The sequence below is a fragment of the Patiria miniata genome, unplaced genomic scaffold, assembly GCF_015706575.1.
Source record: "Patiria miniata isolate m_02_andy unplaced genomic scaffold, ASM1570657v1 HiC_scaffold_20, whole genome shotgun sequence".
Taxonomy (NCBI): Eukaryota; Metazoa; Echinodermata; class Asteroidea; order Valvatida; family Asterinidae; genus Patiria; species Patiria miniata.
Window position 1 is genome coordinate 827789 of NW_024037059.1, and position 16410 is coordinate 844198.

At 38.0% G+C, this 16410-nt stretch overlaps 3 long non-coding RNA genes across 3 annotated transcripts; all 3 read right to left on the minus strand.

Moving 5' to 3' along the window:
- Window positions 1-885: 885 nt before the first annotated feature.
- Window positions 886-3851, minus strand: LOC119728373. Its single transcript, XR_005271044.1, has 4 exons — window positions 3393-3851; window positions 3058-3220; window positions 2731-2892; window positions 886-2566 (listed from the first exon to the last, which is right to left on the minus strand). It is a non-coding gene; the product is annotated as an uncharacterized LOC119728373 (long non-coding RNA).
- A 28-nt stretch (window positions 3852-3879) lies between these two features.
- LOC119728372 lies at window positions 3880-7373 on the minus strand. The gene is made up of 5 exons (XR_005271043.1): window positions 5835-7373; window positions 5563-5736; window positions 5229-5402; window positions 4520-5063; window positions 3880-4389 (listed from the first exon to the last, which is right to left on the minus strand). It is a non-coding gene; the product is annotated as an uncharacterized LOC119728372 (long non-coding RNA).
- Window positions 7374-7934: 561 nt separating this feature from the next.
- LOC119728371 lies at window positions 7935-12526 on the minus strand. The gene is made up of 8 exons (XR_005271042.1): window positions 12241-12526; window positions 11968-12141; window positions 11637-11810; window positions 10923-11468; window positions 9798-10792; window positions 9415-9577; window positions 9077-9238; window positions 7935-8916 (listed from the first exon to the last, which is right to left on the minus strand). It is a non-coding gene; the product is annotated as an uncharacterized LOC119728371 (long non-coding RNA).
- Between the last annotated feature and the right edge of the window lie 3884 nt (window positions 12527-16410).

A 16410-nucleotide genomic window follows, 5' to 3' on the forward strand; every position in this document is an offset into this window, starting at 1 on the left:
CTCTAAATCCGGAAGACAATTAAGGCGACATAATGCCACAAGTGCTTCCCTGCCGATCGGTTTTTTTTAATTCAAAATGGGGCTAAAAGTTACTTTTGGAGACGGCATGGCATGGTGCCACAGTACCTATCAACAAAATTAAACATTCTGAAGAAGACAAATATCAGAAGTGTTACTGCCGATCGTCGAACATCGGACTTACTGAAAAAAAAATCAAGTCACGGCTAGGAAAAAAGTGACATACGCCACATGAATCCCTGCCGATGCATTTATAGATCGGACTTACGTTTCAATTAAAAATTACAAGACACAGCTGAAATTAAATCTTGTGAAGGTGACACGTGACATGTCATGAGATGCAGATCAAGACTGGAAAAAGAAAGCTGAACATTTCGACGAAGAAAAAATTCGCGAGCATCGAGATGGCTTGCAGGGGCGTAGCACGGTCATTTTTATTGGGGGGGGGGGACAATTTTTTTTGAAAAGGGCACTTGTACATCCGTTGTGAAATGTAGAATTTTTTTTTTTCTCCGGACACTTGGCCTCCGTAAAATAAAAAAAGCAGGGGAGGGGGTTTTGTCGATGGGGGCGCTGTTCAAAACCGACAATTATGCACACAAAGGGCCAATATATGGTGCTTTTCAGGGCGATACATGTGCGAAATTCTGAAAAAGTCACCCAAAACGGCAGATGCCACAAAAAAGGGCACCACTTCTTTTTTGAAAAGGGCACTTCGTAAAAAAAAGGGCACTTCGTAAAAAAAGGGCACTCTTTAAAAATCATTGGGGGGGGGGGTAAGCCCCTTGAAAAAAAGGGGCATTTGAATGGAAAAAGGCAGTCTTTACAAAATATTGGGGGGGGTATTTACCCCCCCCCCCCCCCCCCCTTCCCCGTATCATTTCGAATCGTATCGTAAATCATTTCGTTTTTTATTTAGTATCATTTCGTAACTGTTTTAGTGGGTACTGAGAAAAATAACACTTTTTAATAGCATTTTTCTAACCACCGCTATTATCGTATCGTAACGTATCGTAACGTATCGTGTAGTGGCGTACCGCATCGTGTTGTATGTATCGTATTTTGTAGTATCGTAAAGTGTCGTATTGCACCTTTGAGAAATAAATAACACCGATTTTCAAGTATAATTTCTTTCTCTCCCTTTTTGGAGGGATGAGAAAAAAAATACCCTTTTTTCAATTTTTTTTTCACCTCCGCTTTGTTTAACCTCAATATTTATTTTTGTTGCGTTTATATTTCTTTCTTTTGTCGATTATAAAATTTCAAGTATTATTTATTTCACACGCGTCATTTAATCATTTTTGTGGCTGAAATTTTCAATGAAGAATCGAAATTATTTGTATCACTTCGTATCGTATCGTATCGTATATCATTTAATTTCTTTCGTTTTTGAGTGAGTAAAGTATTACTTTTTTAAATACTATTTCCCTCACACTACCGCTATTGTATCGTATCGTATAGCACCTTAAATTTTGAGAAATAAATAATAACACTGATTTTATTTATTTCTCTAAAACTTTGACTTTGTTTGGTTTTGTCCGAGTATTGCAGATCTGTGAATAGTCAGAAACTCGAAATTTCTAAAATTACTGGAAGAAAGTACACAACACATCAAATAATCACACTGTACACAAGAAATAATTTCACCGTACAAATGAAATAATCACACAGTACATGCAGTACAGAGAGCATGCGAATCGGGGCGTAAAATGATGATTGGAAGTGACGATTGAAGATTCTTTTGTTTTCTTTTGACTTTCAATCACCACTTTTTCACAGAGTAACTTCACTTTATTTGGTTAACAGACAGTTATAAGAAACCGATTGTATTGTGTTTGGGGTTTTTTTGGGGTGGGGGGCGAGTTTATTGGACAGGATGGAATCCGTTACTTCCTCAATGGTCATACAAAGTACCAGCCAATGTCCGTTTTGATTGCTCCGGGGTTCTTTTTGTAAATCGTGTTTGCTTTGGAAAACTTTATGAAAACAAACATCTCAGTTCTTCCTCGTCTTCCTCCAGGAATTACAAGTTTTATCAGTAGTTTGTGTCTCATTTACTTTATAATTATGACAAACCTAATGCATGAGCTTTCAGGATAATATTTTAAGTAAAGTGTGACTGATGTTCATTGCAGCTCGTCTTCACTGAATTGCTGAAATGTCACTGACGGTTCAATTGTAAAATATTTAAGGCATAAAGCTTTTTCATCCTGACAATGTTCCAGGCGTCTGACTTTGTTCTAGACGCATGCCACTGAGGTTCATTTCATCTCTTAGAATAAGTTTATTTAGTAATAATGAAGTTTCCTGCCCAATTCTTCGATGGGGTTTTCTCTCCATAATGAAGTGTGTCAGACACTGTCCTAATTCTAAGTTTGTAGGAATTCCTGGCAAGCTCAGCAAGTACAGTCCACAGTCATTCTGTTTGTTCTCCTCCCTGTTTCCTCCTCCTTAGTGTCAGCAGAAGTGGGTGAGGAGGGCAAAGTCACCCTCAGTCAGAATCCTCTTCATCTGACCGCTCTCATCCCGGTATGACAGGCTCCATTTTCTATTAAAATGTCAAAAACAAAGAGAGAAGAAAACAGTTCAGAATCGGAATTGGCAAGAGACGCACTTCATTCTGCAACAGGAAACCTGACCAGAAGAGTGAAAATTAGTTTTGATAATTATGACATTATTCTATTATCTATTTGTAGCTCTTTTTCAACTCACTTTAAAAATCGGAAATGGGGAGCCCAGCAAGCAGGGTCTTCCGCTCTTCTGTCGTTCCTCCTCCCTGCTTCCGGTTCCTCAGTCATATGTGATGATGGTTTCAGGCGTCAAGTCAACAAACAGACTCTCCATCCAGGTCTTCATCAATACTCAGCCAGGTTTCTAAATAGGATAAATTATTTGGAGAACAAAAGACCAAAACAGTTTAATGTAATACTCGGGTCACTCGGGACATCTTGCAAGGCAATACAGCAGCAAAATGATGAGTTACCGATGGTTCTTTTTTACTTTATAACACCATCTTCCTTTTCTTTGGAGGAAACTAACCTTAAAAATCAGAAATGGCTAGCTCAGTGAGTAGGGTCTTCAGTTCATCTGTCGGTCCTCCTCACTGCTTCCGGTTTCTAAAGGTACATCTGTGTTGGTGGTTTGGTGTGTCTCCAAATTCGGCATCTCCAAGTCTCCATCAATCCAAGACTCATCCACACTTCTAAACATGATAGAAAGAAAAATATAGCGAAACAAAGTTAAGTTTAATTTCAAAATAATCTGCACTTGTGTCATTATCATATAAGGCAATTAAGCTGAAAAGGAGATAAACTAGCCTTTTCATTTTGTGGCATCATCTTCTTTTCTTTTCTCTTCTTATAGAGGAAACTAACCTTGAGAATCAGAAATGGCTAGCTCACTACAGAATCATCAGTTCATCTGTTGGTCCTCCTCCCTGCTTCTGGCTCCTGGGACGGGGAGTGCAAGGTCATCCTCAACCAGTGGCTTCTTCCTCATCAGAGGTATCCGTTGTCATCCTCGTTTGATTTTGGATGGTCAATAGTAAGTTAAGGAAAATGATAGAAGGAACCTCACTGCAAACAATTATTTAAATATTTTAATAAGTCAGTGGTTTTTCATTGTTAAAAGGGAGGCTTTCCAATGAAAAAGCAACTTCCCTGAAGAAATATCAATACCACCAACTTGACCAAAAAAGTTCTGCTTTTTTTCCAGATTTTTTTATGTCGATGTTTTTGGTGACATCAAAGAATTAGGTGCGAAAGGGAGGCGAAGGCTATGGGATGAACCCCCCCCCCCTCAAAATACATTATGCAATGAAATGCTGTTGATTTCATTTTAGTTATTTTCAATGATTTGTTTTAAATTTAGCTTAATATGTTTTGAGTTTTTTAATATAATAATTGTCAGACTATGGACATACACTGTGGTTATCTTTTTGCTTCTTAAAAACAAAAAGGTGCGATATGATAAAACATGCAGGAACAACACATGCCAAAATGGAACAGTGAAATCATGCGAACATGCAAACAAAAGCAACAACATAAGCACAGTGTAATTTCCATGTCTTGATGATTTTTGACTGAAAAGAATTCTCAAAGGTTTGAGCACCGTTTTGTTAGTGCATGAGGCAGGCTGATTCAACTAGGCAGGACGGGGGTGTCCCATAGCCTTAAAAAAAATTACTTAGTCCAAAGTCAGGAATTATATTCTAATTTCATTTGTTGCAGTGAATTTTTATCAATTTCTTGTTCTGCTAAGGGGTGGGGTTGGTGGTTTTAATTAATTTCTTGTTCTGGTAAGTGGTGGGCTTGGCAGCGGTAGCCGGCAAGCCATCTTCCTATGTCGTTGATGGCTGACATCTTGGCGAATCTGCAAATAAGTATAAAAACCAAAAGGCAAAGCATTAAATTGACAATTTCAGCAGGCTTGTCACACTGTCAAACTTTTCAAGTGTCAAAATTCAAAATACAATTTTTGTTGGGGTGGGGAGTACACTTACCTCATGTATCACAAATGTAATGTTGAGCAAGTAGGCTCATCAGTCATTCCCTGCTTCCGGTTGCCAGACATCTTTCATTCTCCTGAAGTAATGGCTTGAGATATTTCCTATGACAATCTCCATCCTGTAAAATAAAAAAAGCTTCTCGGCCTAGGCGAACTAGGTCACATTAGTAACAATTCTTATTTGGCTAGGAACAAAGTAAAAGAGACTTTCATTTATTTTGATATTTTCTTGTGTAAGTTGTGCTTCCTTATCCATGTCCTTTAAAAACTCTTGCACTTTGTTTCATGATTGTAGCTGTGAAGGCAATGCTCCAGGCATTGTCCTCCTTTTTACATCAATGTGTGACCAGTAATTTTGGTTTAGTAAATCTACCTTACAAATCTCAAACGGCAAGTTCAATAAGCAGAGTCAACAGTCATCTATTGGTCCTCCTCCCTGCTTCCGGCTCCTTAGATCCAGCTGAAGTGGGATGGGGAGGGAAAGGTCATCCTCAACCAAAAGCTTCTTCATCTAGCCACTCTCATCCAGGCTCCATTTTCTATTTAAAGATAAAAAAAAAACAGGGAAAAGAAAATATTTCAGAATCAGGATTGACGAGATATGTAATTTATTCTGAGGGGGAACTTGACCAAACGAGTGAAAACTAGTCTTTTATGACAGTTTACCATATGATTGTTCATTTGCTTTCCTTTTTTAAACTTACTGCAAACTCAGAAATGGGAAGCCCGACAAGCAGGTCATCCGTTCATCTGTTGGTCCTCCTTCCTGCTTCCGGCTCCTTAGTTCCAGCTCAAGTGGGGTGGGAAGGGCAAGGGGATCCTCAACCTGCAGCTTCTTCATCCAGCCAGTCTCATCCATGTATACCAGACTCCATTTTCTATTAAAAGGTCAAAACAAATGAGAAAGGAAAACATTTCAGAATCAGGATTGACGGGATATGTAATTCATCCTGTGAGTGGTAACTTCACCAGACTAGTGAAAAATGGTCTTTTTTTATGACAGATTACCATTCATCTGTTTTCCTGTTTGAAACTTACTTTTAAAATAAGTAATGGGAAGCCCAACAAGCAGGTCATCCGTTCATCTGTTGGTCCTCCTCCCTGCTTCCGGCTCCTTAGTTCCAGCTGAAGTGGGATGGGGAGGGAAGGTCATCCTCAACCAGAAGCTTCTTCATCTATCCATTTTCATCCAGGTATTCTAGTTTCCATCCTCTATTAAGAAAATCAAAAAGAAAGAGGAAAGGAGACTTAAGAAAAAGAATTGATGACAGATGCACTCATTAATGAGAGGAACTTCTTTTTAAACTTACCTTAGGAATCAGAAATGGGTAGCCCTGCAAGCAGAGTCATCCGTTCATCCGTCGGTCCTCCTCCCTGCTTCCGGTTCCTCAGAGGGATTCGTTTCCATCCTGAAAAAGCAGCCTCTCCTCATCCAGTCAGTCTTAGGCTTGTAGATGTTCATCTCTCAGCTGAATGAGCTACAGGGAGAAAGAAAACTCGACCCAGCCTAGCTAGGTCACACCGTATCTCCACAGATGGTTAGAAAAGACTTCCGGTACTTATTTTAAACCCGGCCAACAAAATAGTCATAGTTCTTTTGAGGGGGAGGGGGGGGGGAAGAAACAAGAGGCTCACTTTGATAAATCCATTAATGCTATCAATACATGTACATATATGTATGAAAACTGACGACAATAATGTCTAACGCGTTTTGCCAATCGTTGCAGACTGGACTTACTCTTAATCGAAGAGAGTTAAAGGCGACATAATGCCACAAGTGTTTCCCTGCCGATCGTTGAAGATCGGACTTACAATGTTTTTCTAATTCAAAATGTTAAAAGTTACTTTTGGAGACGGCATAGTGCCATTACACTTATCAACAAAATTAAACATTCTGAAGGAGACAAATATCAGAAGTTTTACTGCCGATCGTTGAACATCGGACTTACTGGTTTAAAATCAAGACACGGCTGGACAAAATTATAAGGTGACTATAAGCCACAGGAATCTTTGCCGATGCATTTATAGATCGGACTTACTAATTAATTAAAAATTACAAGACACAGCTAAACTAAATCTTTTGAAGGTGACACGTGACATGTCATGAGATGCAGATCAAGAATGGAGGAAGAAATCTGAACATTTCGACGAAGAAACAATTCGCGAGGAGAGATGGCTTGACAATACACTTGACAATAAACATGCGGCATGACTGGTTTTTCTTGTCACTACCGCTTTTTTCCCAATAAAATAAATTCGTAGCCGATTTTTTTAGTCTGTCCTTATTTATTTCGTTTCACTTTTTTGCAGTAAAAATCTTACCGATTTAAAAATTTCTGGTTTTTTTCTATTGAGTTGCAATCTGGAATCAGTTATTTTCGTGGCCATTATTATTTGTGCCGTGCTCCGCCGCTTTTTTATTCTACCATAATTTCAATTTTCGTCCCATTTATTTTCTTTTGTTGGTCGCAGGATTTTTTTTCTGGCCGAATTTTTTTGCCGAGTTCGCTGAGGAAAGAAATAATAATAATAACTCGAAAAATTTGGAATTTTCTCGTTTCGTATCATTTCGTGTCATATCGCAAATCATTTAAAGTCTTTCTAAATGCATTTTGTTTCATTTTGTACTTTTTTTGTGGGTGAGAATAATAACACTTTTAATAACACGTATCATGTCGTATCGTACCGTGTCGTATCGTGGCGTGGCGTGTCATCTCTCACTTCGAGAAATAAATAACACCAATTTTCAAGAATTATTTCTTTCCCTACATTTTTTGGGGGGTGAGTATCACTTTTTTCAAATATCATTTTTCTCACGACCGGTATCGTGTCGTATCGTATCGCATTGTGTCGTATCGTATCGTGTCGTATCGTATCGAGTCGTATCGTACCCTCGCGTTTTGTACCTTTGAGAAATAAATAACACTGATTTTCAGGTAATATTTCTTTCTCTGCATTTTTTGAGTGAGAAAAATAACACTTTTTCCTAATACATTTATTATTTTTCACACCACCGCTATCGTATCGTGTCGGATCATGTCGGATCGCATCGTACCTTTGAGAAATAAATAACACTGATTTTCAAGTAATATTTCTTTCTCTACATTTTTTATGGGTGAGAAAAATGACTCTTTTTTTAAACATTATTTTTTTTCTAACCACCGCTATCGTATCGTTTCGTATCGTGTCGTATTGTGGCATGGCGTGTCATATAACTCCTTTACTTTTTTCAATGCATTTCGTCTCACCGCCGCTTTGTTTTAATATACCGGAATTTAATTTTTCCTCGCTTTTCTTTCTTTTGTTTGCATGATTTCCAGTTTAATTTCTTTAACTTTCACGGCTGAGTTTTTCAACAAAAAAATTTCGAAGTTCACCGCTCTCGTATAATCGTATCGTACCGTAAATCATTTTTTTTTTTGGCCGTCTTTTTTGTGGGTGAGAAAAATAACACTTTTCGAAATATTTTTGGTCTCACCAACGTCATCGTTATTTCTTTCTCTACAGTTTTGATTTTGCGCTATTTTTGTAGGAGTATATCAAAAATAACTAGAAGAAAACACACTATACAGGGAATAATCACACTGTACACAGAAATAATCACACTGAACACAAGAAATAATCACACCGTACACCGGGAAAATCACATCATACACAGGGAACAATTCAGAAACAAAGTCATTACTCTGGGCTATAAAGTGATGATTGACTTTTTCTTTCTAACTTCCCAATCATCACCTTTTCAAAGAGCAACCTCTTTTTCTTCAGGTCACAAATTATAGTTTGACCCTCTAATGATTTTATGTTGATTTTCGGGCAAGATGGTATCTGTTTCTTTCTTAATGTTCATACAAACAAGTATCAGCCAATGTCCGTTTTGATGACTCAAGAGTTTTTGAATCTTGTTTGCTTTGGAAGGTTTTATATTTCTTTTAAAATGTGTATAAGGACAGCGCCCCAGACGCTGTAACATCCCAGTTCTTCCTTGTCTTCTTCATCGAATAATAAATCACATGAGCAGTCTTTTTTTAAACTTAAGACTTATGATACACCCAATTATAAGGCTTTTAGATTAATTCCAAGTAGCGTGACTATATAATGTCCACTGCAGTTCGTCATCACTGAATTGTGACGCTGTGACATCTCAGTTCTTCCTTGTCCTCCTCTTCGAATAATAAGTCACATAAGTAGTTTTTTTTAACTATAAACCTGTGATAAACTTTTGGATAATATTCCAAGTAGTGTGGCTAATGTTCAGTCCTCTAAAGGTTCTCCTCCCTGCTTCCTCCTCCTTCGTGTCAGCAGAAGTAGGGTGAGGAGGGCAAAGTCAGCCGTAAACACAGAAGCCTCTTCATCTGACCACTTTCATCCAGGTATGACAGGCTCCATTTTCTATTAAAATGTCAAAAACAAAGAGAGAAGAAAACAGTTTAGAATCAGGATTGGCAAGAGACGCACTTCATTTTGCAAGAGAGAACCTGACCAGAAGAGTGAAAACTAGTCTTGATATGACATTATTCTATTATCTATTTGTAGCTCTTTTTCAACTCACTTTAAAAAACGGAAAAGGAGAGCCCAGCAAGCAGGGTCTTCCGTTCTTCTGTCGTTCTTCCTCCCTGCTTCCGGTTCCTCAGTCATATGTGATGATGGTTTCAGGCGTCAAGTCAACAAACAGACTCTCCATCCAGGTCTTCATCAATACTCAGCCAGGTTTCTAAATAGAATAAATTATTAGGAGAACAAAATGCCAAAACACTTTAATGTAATACTCGGATAACTCGGGACATTTTATCTTGCAAGGCAATACAGCAGCAAAATACCACCAGTTGAGTTACCGATGGTTCTTTTTACTTTATAACACCATCTTCCTTTTCTTTGGAGGAAACTAACCTTGAAAATCAGAAATGGCTAGCTCAGTGAGTAGGGTCTTCAGTTCATCTGTCGGTCCTCCTCACTGCTTCCGGTTTCTAAAGGTACATCTGTGATGGTGGTTTGGTGTGTCTCCAAATTCGGCATCTCCAAGTCTCCATCAATCCAAGACTCATCCACACTTCTAAACATGATAGAAAGAAAAATATAGCGAAACAAAGTTAAGTTTAATTTCAAAATAAAACTAAAAAAAATATAGCGAAACAAAGTTTAGTTTAATTGCAAAATAATCTGCACTCGTGTCATTATCATATGAGGCAATTAAGCTGAAAAGGAGATAAACTAGCCTTTTCATTTTGTGGCATCATCTTCTTTTCTTTTCTCTTCTTATAGAGGAAACTAACCTTGAGAATCAGAAATGGCTAGCTCACTGCAGAATCATCAGTTCATCTGTTGGTCTTCCTCCCTGCTTCTGGCTCCTGGGACGGGGAGTGCAATGTCATCCTCAACCAGTGGCTTCTTCCTCATCAGAGGTATCCGTTGTCATCCTCGTTTGATTTAGGATGGTCAATAGTAAGTTAAGGAAAATGATAGAAGGAACCTCACTTCAAACAATTATTTAAATATTTTAATAAGTCAGTGGTTTTTCATTGTCGAAAGGGAGACTTTTCAATGAAAAAGCAACTTCCCTGAAAAAATATCAATACCACCAACGTGACCAAAATAGTTCTGCTTTTTTCCAGATTTTTTTTTATGTCGATGCTTTTGGTGACATCAAAGAATTAGGTGCGAAAGGGAGGCAAAGGCTATGGGATGACCCCCCCCCCCCTCAAAATACATTATGCAATGAAATGCTGTTGATTTCATTTTAGTTATTTTCAATGATTAGTTTTAAATTTAGCTTAATATGTTTTGAGTTTTTTAATGTAATAATTGTCAGACTATGGCCATACACTGTGGTTATCTTTTTGCTTCTTAAAAACAAAAAGGTGCGATCTGATAAAACATGCAGGAACAACACATGCCAAAATGGAACAGTGAAATCATGCGAACATGCAAACAAAAGCAACAACATAAGCACAGTGTAATTTCCATGTCTTGATGATTTTTGACTGAAAAGAATTCTCAAAGGTTTGAGCACCGTTTTTTAGTGCATGAGACAGGCTGATTCAACTAGGCAGGACGGGGGTGTCCCATAGCCTTAAAAAAGTACTTAGTCCAAAGTCAGGAATTATATTCTAATTTCATTTGTTGCAGTGAATTTTTATCAATTTCTTGTTCTGCTAAGGGGTGGGGTTGGTGGTTTTAATTAATTTCTTGTTCTGGTAAGTGGTGGGCTTGGCAGCGGTAGCCGGTAAGCCATCTTCCTATGTCGTTGATGGCTGACATCTTGGCGAATCTGCAAATAAGTATAAAAACCAAAAGGCACAGCATTAAATTGACAATTTAAGCAGGCTTGTCACACTGTCAAACTTTTCAAGTGTCAAAATTCAAAATACAATTTTTGTTGGGGTGGGGAGTACACTTACCTCATGTATCACAGATGTAATGTTGAGCAAGTAGGTTCATCAGTCATTCCCTGCCTCCGGTTGCCAGACATCTTTCATTCTCCTGAAGTAATGGCTTGAGATGTTTCCTATAACAATCTCCATCCTGTAAAATAAAAAAAGCTTCTCGGCCTAGGCGAACTAGGTCACATTAGTAACAATTCTTATTTGGCTAGGAACAAAGTAAAAGAGACTTTCATTTATTTTGATATTTTCTTGTGTAAGTTGTGCTTCCTTATCTATGTCCTTTAAAAAAACTCTTGCACTTTGTTTCATGATTGTAGCTGTGAAGGCAATGCTCCAGGCATTGCCGTCCTTTTTACATCAATGTGTGACCAGTAATTTTGGTTTAGTAAATCTACCTCACAAATCTCAAACGGCAAGTTCAATAAGCAGAGTCAACAGTCATCTATTGGTCCTCCTCCCTGCTTCCGGCTCCTTAGATCCAGCTGAAGTGGGATGGGGAGGGAAAGGTCATCCTCAACCAAAAGCTTCTTCATCTAGCCACTCTCATCCAGGCTCCATTTTCTATTTAAAGATAAAAAAAAAAAAAAAGGGAAAAGAAAATATTTCAGAATCAGGATTGACGAGATATTTAATTCATTCTGAGGGGGAACTTGACCAAACGAGTGAAAACTAGTCTTTTATGACAGTTTACCATATGATTGTTCATTTGCTTTCCTTTTTAAAACTTACTGCAAACTCAGAAATGGGAAGCCCGACAAGCAGGTCATCCGTTCATCTGTTGGTCCTCCTTCCTGCTTCCGGCTCCTTAGTTCCAGCTTAAGTGGGGTGGGAAGGGCAAGGGGATCCTCAACCTGCAGCTTCTTCATCCAGCCAGTCTCATCCATGTATACCAGACTCCATTTTCTATTAAAAGATCAAACCAAAGAGAAAGGAAAACATTTCAGAATCAGGATTGACGGGAAATGTAATTCATCCTGTGAGTGGTAACTTCACCAGACTAGTGAAAAATTGTCTTTTTATGACAGATTAGCATTCAACTGTTTTCCTGTTTGAAACTTACTTTTAAAATAAGTAATGGGAAGCCCGACAAGCAGGTCATCCGTTCATCTGTTGGTCCTCCTCCCTGCTTCCGGCTCCTTAGTTCCAGCTGAAGTGGGGTGGGGAGGGAAGGTCATCCTCAACCAGAAGCTTCTTCATCTATCCATTTTCATCCAGGTATTCTAGTTTCCATCCTCTATTAAGAAAATCAAAAAGAAAGAGGAAAGGAGACTTAAAGAAAAAGAATTGATCACAGATGCACTCATTAATGAGAGGAACTTGTTTTTAAACTTACCTTAGGAATCAGAAATGGGTAGCCCTGCAAGCAGAGTCATCCGTTCATCCGTCGGTCCTCCTCCCTGCTTCCGGTTCCTCAGAGGGATTCGTTTCCATCTTGAAAAAGCAGCCTCTCCTCATCCAGTCAGTCTTAGGCTTGTAGATGTTCATCTCTCGGCTGAATGAGCTACAGGGAGAAAGAAAACTCGACCCAGCCTAGCTAGGTCACACCGTATCTCCACAGATGGTTAGAAAAGACTCCCGGTACTTATTTTAAACCCGGCCAACAAAATAGTCATAGTTATTTTGAGGGGGGAGGGAGAAACAAAGAGGCTCACTTTGATAAATCCATTAATGCTATCAATACATGAACATACATGTATGAATACTGAAGACAATAAAGTCTAACGCGTTTTTGCCAACCTTTGCACACTGAATTTACTCTTAATCGAAGACGGTTAAGGCGACATAATGCCACAAGTGTTTCCCTGCCGATCGTTGAAGATCGGACTTACAATGTTTTTCTAATTCAAAATGTTAAAAGTTACTTTTGGAGACTGCATAGTGCCATTACACTTATCAACAAAATTAAACATTCTGAAGGAGACAAATATCAGAAGTTTTACTGCCGATCGTTGAACATCGGACTTACTGGTTTAAAATCAAGACACGGCTGGAAAAAAAATTGAAGGTGACTATAAGCCACAGGAATCTCTGCCGATGCATTTATAGATCGGACTTACTAATTTCAATTAAAAATTAAAAGACACAGCTAAACTAAATCTTTTGAAGGTGACACGTGACATGTCATGAGATGCAGACCAAAAATGGAGGAAGAAATCTGAACATTTCGACGAAGAAACAATTCGCGAGAGACGGCTTGGCAATACACTTGACAATAAACATGCGGCATGACTGGTTTTTCTTGTCACTACCGCTTTTTTACCAGTAAAATAAATTCGTAGCCGACTTTTTTAGTCTGTCCTTATTTATTTCGTTTCACTTTTTTGCAGTAAAAATCTTACTGATTTAAAAAATTCTGTTTTTTTTCTCTTGAGTTGCAATCTGGAATCAGTTATTTTTGTGGCCATTATTATTTGTGCCGTGCTCCGCCGCTTTTTTATTCTACCATAATTTCAATTTTCGTCCTATTTATTTTCTTTTGTTGGTTGCATGATTTTGTCCGGCCGAATTTTTTTTGCCGAGTTCGCTGAGGAAAGAAATAATAATAATAACTCGAAAAATTCGGAATTTTCTCGTTTCGTATCATTTCGTGTCATATCGCAAATCATTTAAAGTCGTTTCTAAAGGCATTTTTTTTTTCATTTTGTATTTTGTTTGTGGGTGAGAATAATAACACTTTTAATAACGCGTATCGTGTCGTATCGCATCGTGTCGTATCGTACCGTGTCGTATCGTGGCGTGGCGTGTCATCTCTCACTTCGAGAAATAAATAACACCGATTTTCAAGAATTATTTCTTTCCCTACATTTTTTTTTGGGTGAGTATCACTTTTTTCAAATATCATTTTTCTCACGACCGGTATCGTGTCGTATCGTATCGTATCGTGTCGTATCGCATTGTGTCGTATCGTATCGTGTCGTATCGTATCGTATCGTGTCGTATCGCATTGTGTCGTATCGTATCGTGTCGTATCGTATCGTATCGTGTCGTATCGTATCGTGTCGTATCGCATTGTGTCGTATCGTATCGTGTCGTATCGTATCGTGTCGGATCGTATCGTGTCGTATCGTACCTTTGAGAAATAAATAACACTGATTTTCAAGTATTATTTCTTTCTCTACATTTTTTATGGGTGAGAAATCTCACACTTTTTCCTAATATTATTTTTCACACCACCGCTATCGTATCGTGTCGGATCATGTCGGATCGTATCGTACCTTTGAGAAATAAATAACACTGATTTTCAAGTAATATTTCTTTCTCTACATTTTTTATGGGTGAGAAAAATGACACTTTTTTCCAAACATTTTTTTTCTTTTCTAACAGCCGCTTTCGTGTCGTTTCGTATCGTGTCGTATTGTGGCATAACTCCTTTACTTTTTTTCAATGCATTTCGTCTCACCGCCGCTTTGTTTTAATATACCGAAATTAAATTTTTCCTCGCATTTCTTTCTTTTGTTTGCATGATTTCCAGTTTAATTTCTTTAACTTTCACGGCTGCGTTTTTCGACAAAAAAATTTCGAAGTTCACCGCTCTCGTATAATCGTATCGTACCGTAAATCATTTTTTTTTTTTGGCCGTCTTTTTTGTGGGTGAGAATAACACTTTTCGAAATATTTGTTTGTCTCACCAACGTCATCGTGTCGTATTGTATCGTTTCGTATCGTTTCGTACCCAATCGTATCGTATCGTGTCGTATCGTATCGTATTGTTACTTTGAGAAAATAAATAACACTGATTTCAAGTATTATTTCTTTCTCTACAGTTTTGATTTTGCGCTATTTTCGTTTGGGTAGGCCTATATCAAAAAATCACTAGAAGAAAACACACGACACAAGAAATAATCACACCGTACACAGAAATAATCACACCATACGCAGAAATAATCACACTTAGACAATAAATAATCACACGGCACACAAGGAATAATCACACCGAACACAAGAAATAATCACACCGTACACAAGAAATAATCACACCGTACACAGGGAAAATCACATCATACACAGGGAGCAATTCAGAAACAAAGTCATTACTCTGGGCTATAAAGTGATGATTGGTTTTTTTCTTCCTTACTTCCAATCATCACCTTTTCAAAGAGCAACCTCTTTTTCTTCAGGTCACAAATTATAGTTGGACTCTCTAATGAATTTCATGTTGATTATCGGGCAGGATGGTATCTGTTTCTTTCTTTACATTTATAGAAACAAAATATCAGCCAATGCCCGTATTAATGACTCATAGTTGTTACTCTTGTTTGCTTTGGAACGTTATATAATATATATTATATCTTTAAATGTGTATAAGGACAGCGCCCCAGACGCTGTGACATCTCAGTTCTTCTTTGTATTCCTCGTGGAATAATAAGTCACACATGTAGTCGTTTTCTAATTATAAGGCTTTTGTATAATAGTCCAAGTAGTGTGACTAATGTTCACTGCAGTCCGTCTTCACTGAATTGAGACGCTGTGATATCTCAGTTCTTCTTTGCATTCCTCATGGGATAAGTCATATAAGTAGTCCTGTTTTGTTAACTATTGACTTATGATCAACCTTATTATAAGGCTGTTGGATCATATTCCAAGTAGTATAATGTTCATTGCAGTTCGTCTTCACTGAATTAAGACGCTGTGATCTCTCAGTTCTTCTTTGCATTCCTCATGGAATAAGTCATATACGTTTTGTTAATTATTGACTGCTGGATCATATTCCAAGTAGTGTGACTAATGTTCGTTGCAGTTCGTCTTCACTGAATTTTATTCATTGGAGTATCACTGACAGTTCAATAGTAAATCATATAAGGCATAAAGCCTTTTCTCTGGCAATGCTCAGGGCGTCTGACCTTCATCCAGAAGCATGTCACTATAGTTCATTTCATTTCTTAAAATAACTTTTTAATTAATAATAATGAAGTTTCTTGCCCAATTATTCAGTGGGGTTTTCACTCCATAAAGAATCGTGTCCGAAGTTTGTAGGAATTCCTGGCAAGCTCAGCAAGCAGAGTCCACAGTTCCTAGCTCCGTAGGTTCTCCTCCCTGCGTCCTCCTCCTGGCAGCAATGGCCTCAACCAGAAGCCTCTTCATCTGACCACTCTCGCCCAGGTATGACAGGCTCCGTTTTCTATAAAAAAAAAATCAAAAATAAAGAGAGAAGAAAACAGTTCAAAATCAGGATTGGCAAGAGACGCACTTCATTCTGCAAGAGGAAACCTGACCAGAAGAGTGAAAACTAGTCTTGATATGACATCATTTTATACAATTATAATGGATGATTCTTGTGTTCTTAGTTGGGTTTTTCTCTCCATGCATGCAACAGTGTGCCAGACACTGTTGTAGTTTAGTTTAAAGTGACTCCCTTCCACATATATTTATCTCTTAATATCTTGTTATTCAAGCCAGCTTAGGCTGTACCACTTATTTCAAATATGGATAGCTTAATCAGAACTTTTCTTGTTCTTGTTGAACGCACTTGAAATTCACCTTACGATCTACTTCGTCAACAGAG